A 16,106-nucleotide genomic window follows, 5' to 3' on the forward strand; every position below is an offset into this window, starting at 1 on the left:
ACCAATTGCCCGTGTAGCGTAGCTGTTAACTGGCTTATAAGCTGTCACCACAATGTCTATCTTTAAGCATTCTTTTCATAATGTAGCAAATCAGTTATTTCTAATTCGATTATATGTACGGAGTACTCCTCGCATTTTTTTCATTAAGTTGATGTACTGTCACGAATTTACATAAGGAAGGTGGTCATTGAAAAATATAGGAGATATCACAACAAGAATACCACTTGTGGAGGTACATACAGGTAGCATAAAACCAGTTGTTTGATTGCTAACCCACGTCATGGGCTACGATGGAAAAGAAAGATCTTGGCTTTGAGACCGGAGGGTTCGGGGATCTGATTTACCAAAGAAATGCTTCAACTGATTTAGCCAGTCTGATGCATGTTAAATCAGTTAGGGTCAAACGCCCTCTTGCTGGTGTAATGCTGTTAGAGAGCTAGCTTAAGTGCAGTAGCAAAAAAATGTGCAAAACTATTAAAATGCAAACATCTATAACGTCTATTACAATTTGATGCTTAAATACATTTTAGTGCGGAAATCGTGAACACCAAATTATTAAAAAAAATTAATTGAAATTAAATTCAAACAATAATACTGACGAATTAATACATCGCTTAAAATAATTAATAATAATTATAGTAAATATTTAAAAAAACTTTTCACATCTTACAGGGACATGAGACCACACAAGATGTATTGTTGTGAAAAATTGCAAACTATGCTATATTAGGTACGATTTTTCTTCTTGATAAATATGGAATTTCTCTTTACGCGGCCAAATACTGAATGAGAAAAACGGATTATATATAGGAAAATAAAGGATAATTTGCAGAAAGAAATTTCACTTGTGCAGCATGTATATTATTTTATGGTGGATCTTTAAACTTATTAAATTGATAAGTATATCATTAGTTTATTTATGTTAACTTTCTGAAAGCAACGTTAGGGCTACTTAGGGACAAACCTTGTAATTTTCAATCCTGATCAGATCGCGAGTACTCCACAGACAAACTTCGTCGCCAACAGGAAGATGCTTGCTTGCGTCCTTAGATTTCAGTATTAAGTATCATACACACTAGGACTAAAGGAAAAAAAGAAAAAAGTCACCACTGTTTCTTCACATACATATAGAGATTAGAGATAGATAGAGATTCTCTTTGTTACGATTAACCAAATTATTTTATATTAGATTTTTGTAATTGCATCTTCCTTTATTATGTTATGATAACAAGTGCAATAATCTCATAATTCATGCTTTTTTTTCTTCATACATAATATCTTTCTGCATATTATTACTCCAGATAATTTTTCTGCAATCTTTCAAAGTAGAAAATCGTTGTAAACGGTTTCATATTACTACCATTTCTCATATGTTTGCAAATTACCTACATAGTTATTTTTGTTTTATTCATCTGTAAACATTCTGGTATTTAATAAAATTCCAGTAACATGCCCGTCAAACTGTTCAGTGGCCAGAATAGTTACGGATATGTGTATATGAGACGGCGTTATGTTTTGTCTGATTTAGTGGGCACTAGTTCTACATATGAGATGGATCGTTAGTAGAATGGGATTTCGGCCTTAAAACCAACAGGCTTACCACAAAGCCACAGCAGCCTAATAGGTGCATTGTAATCAAATATAAATTTTTGCTTAAACGTTTTGGATACTAAGATTTATTTGGTGTATTTTAAATGAGAATGACTTCATTCATTTTCAACATTTATGTCTTTTTTATGCATGAAATAAAACTGTTATTAAAATAAAAAATATTTGCGTAAAATAGGGAATAAGCAAAAATTATTTTTCTGAACTTCCAAAAAGTGTTACAAATTCCGTTTTCCTAAATAAGTATTCCTTTTAAGCATGGCAATTTCAACTGAAGAGCAGATCTTGCAAATACAGTGTCATCGTCAATTCGGAAATGGTAACGATGTTAAAGTATACAAAGGAACCATAGTAAAGTTAAAAAGAACATCTGCTTCTTTCCGTAATGCTTCTTGAGACAACTGAGAATACGACACAGAAAACAGAAAAAAAAAATATTTTTAAAGGAAAAAATACAATTTGTTTTCTGTTCCTGAAGTGTTCCTGCCGTTATTTGGAAAGAAAAATAAATAAAGTATCTTTTATAATCTTTTGACGAAAAGAGCATTTCTTATTCGAGAAAATAAAATACCCTGTTAGCAAGACTGGGTATTGCATCTTTTTTTCTGTTATTGATGTAATTGCCTTTGTTCCGAAGAAGAACTATTTTTCAAACATTGCTATTTTTTTTTGTTAGGATACGGTTTTCATACAAAGTATGTATCATTATCTCACAAAATAATCTTTTTCGATTTGCTAAGTAGTTTAATTTAAAGCAATTCTTGTTGAGTCACACTTAATAAATGATCGAAAGGAAGAAATTCGGTAATTTTATAGAAAAATCTTTCCATAAATAGTTTTAGAATAAAAGTAAGCGAATGAAAACTGAAGAGCACTTGTCTTATTGAGAATAACCTGAAGTAATTATGAATTTTTATAAATGACTTTTTTTCTTTGCTCATTAAAGTATAATTGCTTCAAACTTTACAATTTTTTTTATGGTTTTACATTCTTATCTACCTTTAATTACTGGCAAATTAGTTTTTCTTAAACCACAAAATAACTAATCACATGCTGAAAAAATTTTAAATGTGGTGATAATATTGTAGCTTAAAATAGACTTGCAAATTTGGATTTTTTAAATAACGGAAAAATTAATACTATTTCATTTTTTAAAAACATAATTGCCGTTGAATATTTATAAAAAATACAACAGGAATATTCCGATTTTCTATGCTGAGGCTAAGAAGTGTAATATATTCGTTCAGCAGATTTCTGTCTGTAGAAAAACTATTTTAGTACTTGTTTTTGCAAATGGATTCTAGATGCAAGGTGAAACTAGCTTCCAAAATACTACATATGATTGATGATGCAATAGGTGTGTACATGGGAATTCTGGAAGGGTTGCAAACTAAGATACTGTTCGTTTCAATATCCTCAGATTACCACTTTTCGATGATTCTGCTTGGCTAAGGGATGAGATACGGAAGGATTAGCACATTTACGGAATTCTTCGACCTTCATTTTCTCTTCATTTCATTCACCCCCCCCCCTCCATGCATGTGAATGTCGACTAATTGTTTTTAACCATACTATTTTATTTTAAATAAAAATTATACATTGATTACTTATATGGCTAGTTCAAGTAACAAACAAACAAAAAAGGCTTTCAAAAATGGCACGAAAAATATTTGATATAATATGAAATAAATGTGGCTGGGATTATCTACTTTTGTCAATATCAAAATGTTATAAAAAATTGAAAATCAAAAGAAGTATTTAATTTAAAGATTATTAATATTTTGTAAAACGCAAATTACCAAATTTTAAGAACAGAAATCTTCCATTTATTTATCATAATTTAATGTTTAAGCACCTTATGGTAAATTAAAAATTGCTCTAAAATATTTTATTGTGAATTAATATTTTTTCTATCAATATCATAAATTATCTGCAGTTTATACTCCTCCTTCCAAGTCCGTGGATAATCTGAGTTCACCCTATTATTAAACGTAAACATTTCTTCTTTATATCTTTTCTTCCACCTCTATTTTGAATAAATAAACTCATTCTGGCGCATGCGCAAAAGCACGGAGGGTTTTCGAATCCGTGAACGAACATTAACTAGTATGACATCTGTGATTAAACGTCTTGATTTAACACTATTTCTATTAAAGACTCTGATTAGAGGTATGTTCAATGAGAACACACCAGTCACAAGAATTTTGTTAGCATTCTAATCGCTGTATATGATAAGTTCATAACTGGAACTATATAAATAACATTCCTGTATTTTGCGTTAGTAAATATTTACTCTAGGATTCTTAGATGAACATGCTTAGTGATTTCCTCATAGAGCATATCGTTTATTTTTCAATCTCATTTAATGTGAATTTCAGTTTCATTTAATGTGAATTTCAGTATCTTGTAAATGAATTGTGAATTTAAATCTGTTGTATTTCAAGAAACATAGTCTTATTCTACTCTTTCTTTTGAATAGGATAAGACTATGCTTTCTTAAATGTTTTATGACTTTTAAATGGCTTGTTCTGAAGTTGGAAGGATAGTTGTAAAGGTAGAAAATCTGTAAATCTGTATTTCTTCATTATTAACCAATCTGATGAATATATCATTGGTAATTTTGCAATATGTAAAACATAATTTGAAAAATTTGTACTCAAATTTGTGTATACTTTTTTGTATAGGAACTATTAAAAGACGTATTGTATCTTTAAAGACTACCGACCTCGAACTATTGATGCCTCTACACGTTTTGGATTTCTTGAGGAAAAAATTTGAAATTTGTTTGAATCTTGTTTCTGAACATGATAATTAAAAAATGCAATCAGCTCATCAGATGAGATTTGAACATCATTTGTAGATTAGTTTCTAACACTATATAAAATAATAAAAAGTCTGCTTATGTGCATGTGAGCTCTTTAAATTATAAAAATATAGCGAAGACTTAAACATTTAGACATGGTTAATTAATTCTTATTTTATTAAAATTTTTTCTCTTAATCATAAAGAAGAGCTGTAATGTATTTATATGAATTTTATTTCTCAATTCTATGAGTATAAATCTAGTCACTAAAATAATGATAATAATTGTTATTAAATATGCTTAAAATTATTTTAAAGTATTATTAAAATTAGAGAAAAGAATTATAAAGAAATATAATTAGCACTAACGAAGAAAAAGTTTTGCAACAATATGCTCCAAAATATTTTAGAATAAACATTAAATGTTTTATTAATGTTTAAATAAAAACTTAATTAACATATTTAGAAGCTTTTTGTTATCCAAGAAAAAGCTACGCGCTCAAATTTGGCAACTGTAAGTTCAACAAACTACTCTGTAGATTATTTTGAATAATTTTTCTTCAAACTTATCATATAATGAAATTCATTGATATTATTCCTATCTCTAAATATTAGCATGATAAACAAAACAAGAAAATAAAATTCGATCTTGACACTAAAATTTTATATTTATATCAGAGTTTCGACTTATTGGTGGAAGAAAAGAGCTTAAAATACACATTTGATTATTTTTGTTAGATTAAGAAGCTAAAAATTAACGCATTTTATAAAAATGTGAGACAATCAAGAGAAAATACTTTCTTTGAAATTGAGAATACTTTGCAAATTTGTCAAAAGTAAAAAAAAAGTTTCATTTTAATCAAAATCAAACTATCATAAGAATGTTTACTTTATTCATTTATGTTCTAGAATAGTATTTTTACAATTATTTCGAAACTTGCTTTTCTTAGTTTACAGGTTTCATGATCAACACGCCAGCCATTTTACATTATAAAGAAACAATAGCATTCCTCTCCAAATTATTATTGCCGAAAATGAAATTTCAAATTATCCGAAATGAGCACTCTATATCATTTTACCAGAAAATTTAGGCTTACCTTTCCAACAGATGGCAAGGATTTATTCGAGGGAGTGAATGATATTCCCTGCCACACAAGCCGGATTAACAGCTCTGGCGACATTAAGAGGATTAATTGGCCACCAAAGATAGCTCTCAAGAGTCTTTTATCACTTTCAGCTGTTCAGATGGTTTTGAAAGTGAGATCTCTAAGTCGGCTACAAATGTCACTTAAAAACAGAAACCACTCTAAGAGGATTTGAGATTTATTTTTATTTTATACAGAATGTCTATATTTTATTGAGCATTTTGTTATATATATAACAAGTAACAAGTAATTAATTAACAAGTTTATTGACTTTTACAAAAATTTTGTTTCGGTACCATTGATAATTTAGTACAATTAGTTGATCTTCGAAACATTAAAAAAAGCGGATTCTTTGGATTTAAGCCTATTGCATAAAGCTGCAGTTCAAAGAAATTTTTTTTAGGATTTTTAGATCAATCCTTCAAGGTTGTAAATTATCAAGCTCCTCTTTGTAAACAGCACTTTTTTAACAGTCCTAAAAAGTCACACGGGGTGATTTTAATTAAAGAACTAATTAATTGTGATTTTTAATTAAATAACCGATGAATTGTAACTGTTGTCGAGTTGGGCCATCTTGCAAGGGGATCACCAGGAAATACGGTAGTCACTTAAAAGGAAACACATTTCTAATTATGTGTTTATCTGCAAAATATTTCGAAGTTTTTAAAAAAATTGTATTATGTCATTAAATTGCGCATTACGTCTGTCCCGATTGCAATTGTTTATGAGTTCACTATTATAAGTGCAAGCATAGCAGACTTATTGAGCCGAATGAAGTAGAAAAAAATGCAGTATAAATTGTGGTTTCTGTAATTTTTCCAGTTCTTTGCCTTGTATACATTGATGCGTGTATTTTGATATAATGTGGTTGGTAGCAAAAATTAGAAGTAATTTGTTTGAATAAAAAATTTCTTAACTTGTGGAAATTTAAATAGTAAGTTTTGTAATGTAAATGTAAAAAAAGTAATGTAAATTCTGTATTGTACCTTTGTAATAAATGCAACTAATTTAGATTTATTATACTGAATACATTTTTTTTCTATCGAGTTTCAAACACCTCAAGTTATTTTATATCCACATTGTATATATGTAAACGTATGAGTATAAGTAATAATTTTTTTAAACTATGTACAATATATCAATTCTAATTTTTAACACATTCACATCAGGTGCTTTAAAGCCTTTGAATCATCAATCATAAATTGATCCGGTATTCTTTTATTATTATTATTATTTTGGATTTTTCATTTGAGAATTCTTTCTCGGTTCAAAAATTATTTTAACGTCTGTCACTGGCATGAAGGAATGAAACCAACTAACTTTTCTTTCCGATATTGATATGGTCCTGTAGGAAACATGAATTCTCCTTTTTTAGCATTAACATTACTTTGAAAGTATTGTCATGACTTGTCGATAAGATTAAATTTAAATTTAATTGCTCGCATGTTTTGGGAAAACTGCAATAAACACTTCAAAATACTTAACATCCACTATTTATTAATTTTCAAAAATTGCTTCTAAGAATTTTCTCATTTCAATATTTCTTCTGTGCTTGTACTTCATGATACTATCAATGAAGAGTCATTACTCCTCTTTCTATTAAACCCAATTATAAAAGCAAGAAGAAAAAAATAGCCCAAAAGAATAATAAATTATTATTTTTAATTGGTCAAATGAATTTGAAAAAGTGATTAGCATATTGGTGGTATATACTGCCTAAAAAGAAAGAACTTTTTTTTTATGAAGATATCTGATTTTATTCTTACTTTTTTAGTAAAAATATAAAAGAGAAAATATATATCCGTATTAATATATTCGTGTTTTATAAATTATTAAGCTTTAGAAGTATGAAAATCAATTAGAATTTTAACCATTTTTGTTACTGAAGTGATTTAAAATTAGATGTATTTTTGTTCCAAAAATACTTAGTAAAGTCACATAAATATTACATCCAAAAGCAATATGGGGGTTTTGGATTAGAATTTTAACATTTATTGAAAACCCAACCTGGAAAAAATATTCATAGAAATTAAAGTTTAAATTAAGTTGATGAAAAAGTATTTTGTTGCCTTTAAATATGCAAAATCTCATTTTTAGAAAATTTTATGAAAAAAAAAAAACACACATAAATTAAATAAAGAAAGATAAGTTTGAAAAAACATATTTCTATACAATCTAATTACAAAGTATTTGGAATTTTTTTCTGGAATGAGAAGAAAAGGAGTTGCAATAAAATGAACAATTTTCAAACATTTTATAAGTAATTTAAAAATTGTTTCACTATGAAGTTAATTTTTTTCCAGGAATACGCTACGGTATCTCAATTTTTATTCTTAATTCTTTCACAAATGTAATTTATTCCCTTTGATTAATATAACATGATATTTACATTCTAATTTCTGAAAGGCTTCCGTTTTTTTCGGTTATACATTAGAGCGAGGAAAGTAAATTTATCATATGAAAAACATCTTTTAATAAAAAAACAATTTTGGAACTGGTTGTACTTTCTATGCATTTTGCAAATTCTCGAGACAAACATATATAAATTTCATATTTTCCCTTTCAACACAAATATATTTCCTAATAAGAAACATTTTTTATTCAGAAGAAAAAGGGAACTGCACTTTAAATATTTGTTTTCTAAATAAAGTTGTTTTTTTATGCTTATTGTGTATTCAATCCATTATTCATGAAAGAATATATATATTTTTTTAAAAATGCTTATGTTCAATTACCGCTTTCTGTTTTTACACCCAGTTATAAATATCTTTTTTAATAATACAAGATATTGATTGGCGTTTTTAGTTTCTGATGCATTTTTGTGAATTTTTCAGTCAAAGTTTTAAAAAACGCAATCTCCCTAAATGGGATAAAAAAATACTTATGTAACATATGAAATGCATCGAGTTAATTTAATATTTAAACACTTGACAATAAAACTTGAATAATTTTTTTGGAAACAAAACAATATACAAGGTGATCAAAATTAAAACACCCCTTCTCTGAACTTTCTGTACAACGAACTACTGAGTATAAAGACTCCAAAATTGGTGATCATGCTATTCAAAAGATGAGGAGATGGATTGTGTGAAAAAATAGTTCCAGAAATACCGATAGATGGCGCTGTACAACAGAAAATATGCTAAAACGATGCAAATAATCACACACACATACACACACACACACACACATACAAAACCGCACACCTTTCCAATTTCTATTGCTGAAATGAAAAAGAAAAAGTGAAGAAGTTGAAACTGTCATTGTAGCGGCAATTTCGCACTGTAAGCACAAAAATGGGCATAAATCCTTGGTTTGCTTTTATTGTTCTGGGTATAAAAGGGATAAATCTCGGGAAATGTCATTCTTATCAATGATGGCTTCGCTCTTTCCTTGTGAAGTTGTTTTTATGAAAACAAATTAAATGCTGCTGCTGCACTTCGAGAGTTTCGTCGACTTGAGAATTTACACAAAAAATTAGCAGGTACCAAAACATGCTCGAAAATTTTGCTGTATCCCAAATGCAACAGCACCAACGTCTTGATTCAATTACCTTTCTGCAAGATGAAACGCCTCCACACTTTGGACTCTGCATTCAGCAGTCTCTTCGGCAACATTTTACAAATTATAAAATAATTAGTCTCGCGTTGCCGTCAACCTAACCATCTTGTTCTATACATCTTAATCCCTGCATGTAAGGAGCATCTCAATCGATCAATTAAAATCCGCATTTGAACAAGCTGGTAAACATCGATTAGGTCCTTGAGATTGAATGTTTGATACATTCGAATATAACATGTTACAAATATGTATTTTGTGTCTTTTCAGCAGGTTTTTTGTTGTACAGCGCCATCCATCGGTGTTTCTGGAGCTAAACATTTTTCACGTAATTCGTCTCCCCATGTCTTGAATAGTATTTTCACCGATTTTGAATCCTTTACACTGAGTAGTTCGCTTTATAGTAAGCTTAGAGTAGGGCTGTTTTAATTTCGATCGCCTTGTATATCACCACAACAGTTACATTTTGAAGCGACTAAAAGAATGACGTGATGCCATTAACTAAAAATTAATTATTTATATATGATGTTTGAAAATATTTTATTTTCAAAATACAATTTATTAATTTGTTTCTTTTTTTAAAATATTTTTTATTAACACAAAATCACTTTTTTAAAATGAGGAATAATTTATGCTAGAGTTAAAACATTTTGTACTAAAAATCTGCATCAAATACTGGTTAGATAAGCAATCAGATAAGCAAATGCATTTTTTTTTTTGCTTATTATTTCTCAACAGTATTATTTTTATTCTTGTATATTTAAAATAATTCTGTTATGGAGCAATAGAGCATTTATCTCAAGAAACAAAAATTACTAAATTTTGCGAAAAAAAAAAATCAATGTGACAAGCTCTTTTAACCATTAGTTGGGGAATTCCAGTGTCTTAAAACCCAGGAAAAATTTTTGTGACCAAACACAGACTGGGATTATTTCTTTTATATCCATGTTTAATCGTAATTACCCTTCACCATTAAATTTCAACTATGCTCCTGAAAGCGTCCGAATTAGAGGTTTGTCAACCTGACTTTAATCGAGAGATTTTAGGGCGTTTCTGAACTTATAAGGTTTAGATTTAGTACACTTTAAGACAGATGTAAACTCTAGCAGCTCAGGCCCATCCGCTAGATTTAAATAGTCAGAAGAGGCGAACGGTAACATGAGTGTTCAGGTCAGCTATAAAATAATCGTCATTGTTCCAAGTACTAACTTCTATCATAGGAGGCATGGTCCAACATTGGGATGGGATCAACACGTAGACATCACTATAGCAAAACTTTCGGCGAGACTAGAATCCACTTAGTTACCTAGCGAGTTCTCTTCCACGTACTTACCAAAAGTAAGGTTGTCAGTAATTTGAACTGAATATACATTTGCTTTAAATAAATTAAAGCAATTTTTTATTAAGTAATTTTCCACATTATGATTGATTCTGGAAGAAACAAAAATCTCTACAAGAAAGCAAAACGCTTAACATATTTTAACATGCCTGTGACTGAAAGATTTCCCAATGGAAATTAATTCGAAAAAACTTGCAGCTAATGAAGAAAATATTTTTATTTCAAAATATTTGTCTTGTCATAATTTTTTAATCAAACTGTCATTTTATGAATATATTTTATTGACAGAAAGTTAAATAAAAAAAAATCATCTTCAAATCTTTGCTGTTTTTTCTATGAAATTTTTTCCCTACAAGTTAAAATTTTTTGACCCCTTATTTTTTACAAGAAATAAATTAAACCTATATTTAGAGCATTTCAGTGTTTATCAGCAGTATAAACACATAATTAAGAAATTTGAAGAGTTCTTCATCTTAAGATAAATTACTTTACACAAATTTGGCTATCATAGTTTAAGACATGCATACACCAATAATAGTATTCTTGGCATGAAATTATTACAATAATAGAATAATCTTCCTTGTACTAAATAGTATCTTTTTAAAATTCGAATTTACTTTTTAAAATCTTTTAAATATAATATATCTTAATATCAAGCATTTGCATGGTGGTAGTTATCGACCTTAAAAATTTTAACCTTTGTATTTAAGGAACACTACACCATACCTGCTAAACTCAAACTCTCCCTCCCCTCACAAAAATACCTTTCTAGGGTATATTACAAACCCTCATTCAGTTCTATTGACCTAAAACATCTTTTGCTCGTTCGAATTCTAAAGCATCAATTCCAAATGATGTGATGAAAATTAGGGACCGAATATATATGCAAAATTCCGATCTTCACCATTCCAATTTTGACAGGTTTTCACGTTGACGATCGGTTTTGGCTTGTGTAAGTTAAATTTGTGAGACAAAAAGGATTAACTTTATAATTAAATTTTTGCCCTTATTAAGAAGACTATGTGTCCTCAGGAGAGTGTCGAGTTCAGGATAGAGAGAGTTGCAGCTTTGACATTCAATATTACTATGCTTACATGGGCTTAGTGCAATCTGATTCTTTTCAATCAAGTATCTTTTTCAAGTACTAAATACGATAGTGCGAAAGTTTAGAGATGATAAAAGACGATGCCAGATTTTTCCTATGCAATTGGATGTGGATTGAAAATTAAGAATGTCTCTGTATACCTCTCATGTGCATTCAAAATGAACTGTATATTTATGTAAATCAAATTATGCATATGATAATGTTGTTGAGAGTTATTTACCTATTTAAACATGAAATAACAAAAATACATTTTACCACAAAACGAAATGAACATCTTATTTTTAAATAATTAAGAACCCTAATACTAATTTTAATAAATTTAAAAATTTTCAAATACAGATTATTAGGATTTAACAGTTATTTGTTTGGTTATATAAATAAGGTTAATTCGTTTGTATATATAAATAAAAGATAAAATATTAAAAATAAAGAGCATTCATTTAACTCAATCCTTATTTCTTTTTAAATTTTTAAAATTATTTTCTTTTTATCAGTAAAATTAAACATCGCAAAAGTTTTGCAAAGGCTAGGCATGATAATTTTGATGTTTATTCTTAGCTTAGGGACAATGTTCAAAATTTCATTGTAATTTTCGCAAGCTAGGGAATAAAAATGAGCTGCCTGTAAAAACTCATCTTACAAGATTTAAAAGATTTAATTATGAAACGTACGAGAAGTTCCAAGCTCAACATCAACATATTAAATTCGTTCAAAGTCTAGCAATAGGACAGAAAAAAAAATGATTGGAAAAGTTCAGGCCTGAGAGAATTATTTGAAGCATATCAAAAAGAATAATCAACCATATTCAGTAATCAAGAAAATTAGATGATATTTTGAAACGGAAATTGAGTGACAAAATTACCTTCTATGCAGAGTTTGTAGGAAAGAAATTTTGGAAAATATGTGGTCTTGAGACAATTCATCATGAATTACGAAATGTAAAATAATATGATAGAAACGGAAAGGTCTGAGTGTGCAATAGAGAATGAAAAGCAACACTTTAAGTTTTGATTCTTTTAGGAGAATAAATTCAACAACTATGGTTTAAATTAATGTCATAGGCAAATGAGGAATTAAAAGAATATGAGAGACATGGTTTGATAAAATCGACGCCTTTGATGCAGGTCAGCTTTTGAAATAAGAAATTTATCTAAAATCGAGAAAATAAAGAATTTATATAGCTATTTAGATGTTTTTATAGGTAAAATCCATCAAAGTTTTTCTAAATTATGTATTTTTGGAATCATACTAGATAATGATAATAATATGAAGCTATATAAAGCAGGATCTTTCTATTATAGTGGCAGAAAATAATACTCTCCGTCATTTTTTCCATCATAGAATTTATTGCCTTTAAATGATAATTGAGTAAAAATAAGAGTTATAAAAATTAAAATGTTAAATTTTTTTTAAAAGACATTTTAAAATTTATCATTTTTCTTTCTTATTTTTGTTTGAATAATACATTTTGTGTTATAAAATCTGTTCTATTTCAAATTAAATGTAATTTTAAATTTGAATTATATTTTTGCGTTATATTTTATTTTTGAATAAAATTTAATTTTTCTTCTATAATCATATTTTTTATTTAGAAATGATTTATTTTTTTATTTTTATTTAGCTGTGTAGTAAATTAAATATGCTATGCATGCTTACATCTAAGATAAAGTATATGCGTTCCTGCGAAACTACCATAGAGAACCTATTTTTTATAGTAACAGAATGTATTCTAAACATGTATTCCAGAAGTATGTAAACAAAAATACCGACATGCGGCGTTTATAAATATGGGAAAAAGCATCAAGTTTAACAGCAGCAGCAGCATTTCTTATCATCGTCGCAAATATACTTTGTGGAACTAGAATAAGCATAGTTGATGGTGTTCTTCAATCCTAAAATATATTGATCAATCATAAAAGAGTTTCACGACAGGATACTTGGACTGTTGCCAGTACAAATTTCATATTTTATTCCATAAACAGGAGTATCATCAATGGGTAGAAAGAATTTTCGACATTATTATTAACAACGTATCAGAAAGGCAGCCAAGCATTAAAATAGTTTTTAGGACTTAATTTGATTTATATTTTCAATGATCATTCCTCTTTCATTTTCCAAGTTCTATTTCGCAAAAGAATAAATGTTTACAGGTTAATAAAAGATATTCATATATTCGCTGATGTTGATTAAAATAATGGCATAAGAGTTCGAAACTTTATTCTTCTGGTTCTTCCCACGGTTTGCTTGTATAAACACATACACTTTTCTGTTAAGTTCCATTGTGCAGCATAGGGAATTGAGTCTACATTTGGGAACATTTATTTCAATTAATTAGGACGAAAATTTGATATAGTTCTACAAATATGATATCAAGATATTATACTAAATTTTAATTATATAATTTATTACAGTTTTCAGTTATCTTGTTCAAATATTCACAAACAGAAGAACAGAGAATCACTCACACTTTAATGGACTTTTATCCAAAATGTGTTGCAAATCTTAGCTTTTTGTTGCTAAAATTATATGCGAAATTTTATTTATATCGATTGCTAGATTTTGAGTTGCTGCATTCAAATGTATACTGATGAAGAGAAAGATAAAGTTCCCCTTGACTGAATTCGTTCCAAAGTCTGTTAGAAATTTATCATTTATGTTTGAAAATTTCAAATAAAATTCTCCTCATACGTCTTGTTGCGTTTTCGCGTTCACAGCTTCGCCTTATTCCCAGACTGACTTTATTACCAAAAATAGCTTATCTAACTACAGACGGTTACATATGTGAGAAATGACAAGGCACGATTTTTTGAAAATTACAATATTTTCTATTTTTATTGAGAAATTCTAAAATCATAGTAAAAAGTTTAAGCTTGGACGGGAAGCAGAAAGAGACAAAGACAGTGGAAGAAATTAATGGACTAAAATTGTGTAACATCTGTTTAATGAAATATATTTCCAAATTAGCCAAAATCGGTCTTTCATTTATAGCTTGTCATCTCTCCAAACAGACAAAACCCCTAGATACAGATATGAATTTATCTTCAGAGTTAAGGATAGTATTCATAATTCAAGATCATTAGTCAGCCTTTCCGAGTGAAAGTACATGCTGGTAATCCAGGAACCGAATAAACTAACCACTTCGTAAAATTAGCCACTATTGATGGAGAAAAATTAAATATCTCGGCCCCTCACACACACATTAAGCACAAAATCAAAATTTATATAAACTTTGAATGGCATAAATACTGGGAAACTTAGGATCTTGTCGTAGAGGCTGGAATTGGAACATTCACTGACAAAATATACAAGTACGTTTGTCTTTAACAAATAACTGATTTATTTGTTAGATAAATCACACATTTATTTTTTAGATTGTATTTTGATGGCCTGTTTCCTGCACTAAATGTCTCATGTTTTTTATGTGGGAAACCAGGCGATTTGGACCGTTATATATACGAATGTTTATACACTAAATATTACCAAGTTGTAAAAAACAGCTATTGACAATAGAAAACTGTGGTTAGGAAATTTAATCAAGAATTCCGAGGCTATCAGAGAAAAAAAAAAAAGAAGGAGGAGGAGGAGCTTGCAGAATTGTTGGGGCAACCTGATATGCTAAACGGGAATTTCGCTTTTGAATTGTTTTAATGCATTTGGTCATGCAGTTTTACTACATTTATCATTTAAATTCTCTGTCGTAATCTACTTTTTAGGACATCGAATACTTTTATATATTTTTAGTGTTGTCATGATTTGAAATTTTCTATTTTATGATGGACTTCCATTTATGTAAAATTTTTAAATCATTATACTCCTTTATATTAAATTATATAACTTTAATTTATATCATAATTTATATTATTAATTTATATATTTATATTATAACTTGAATTTATATTATAACTTGAATTTATATTAAAGCGCATATAACTTTTATTACATTTATTATGTAATGCTGTAAGTAATCACTCCTGTGCTAGGAAAATTGAACTGTGTTACAATTTGGTAAATCAATAAATAACGAGGCAGATGCCCTTAAACCAAAATTATGATGTTGGTGAAAAGAGCCTAAATATATTTGTTAGGGTGAAGAAAAAATTTGCTTGTCTCCAGTCTCTAAATGGCGATTTGTGCCATGCAAGAAATGATAAAAGATCGATTTCCGAGCAATTCAAGATCCTTCACATTAGTGATGGTATAGTAATGCTTTAATTCTTTTTTGATTGCAAGGAACAGTTCCTCATGAATTTTGGTGAAAAGAGCCCGATTTTCAGCGACATTCGTTAAACATTAACAATTCTCAAGAAGGTATTTAAATCTAAACATTTCGGTAAACTCTCCTATAGGGTCATCCTGTTGTATGGCAACGTTAGTCCATATACATTCTAGGAGACAAAAGAACTTTTGCAGAATGCCCTGATCCTCTCACCATATAGTCTAGATGTATAACCGTATGACTTCTACATCTTCGGTGTCCTCAAAAAAGCAATGTAGGAACTATGATTTTAAAAGGACCATGAAAATAGAGAATGAGTGAGCAACTGGTTTA

At 28.8% G+C, this 16,106-nt stretch overlaps 1 long non-coding RNA gene across 3 annotated transcripts in view; it reads right to left on the bottom strand.

Moving 5' to 3' along the window:
• LOC129959349 (uncharacterized) overlaps positions 1-16,106 on the bottom strand; it is a 336,984-nt gene that overhangs the window by 114,724 nt on the left and 206,154 nt on the right. For 2 of the 3 annotated variants that reach the window (XR_008783417.1, XR_008783418.1), the window contains exon 3: positions 965-1,081. The exons of the other annotated variant lie outside the window; for it this stretch is intronic. This is a non-coding gene — a long non-coding RNA (uncharacterized LOC129959349). The remainder of the gene's footprint in view (positions 1-964; positions 1,082-16,106) is intronic. 3 annotated transcript variants of the gene reach the window in all.

Source organism: Argiope bruennichi, chromosome 2 (genome assembly GCF_947563725.1).
Source record: "Argiope bruennichi chromosome 2, qqArgBrue1.1, whole genome shotgun sequence".
In the NCBI taxonomy this organism is placed as follows: domain Eukaryota; kingdom Metazoa; phylum Arthropoda; class Arachnida; order Araneae; family Araneidae; genus Argiope; species Argiope bruennichi.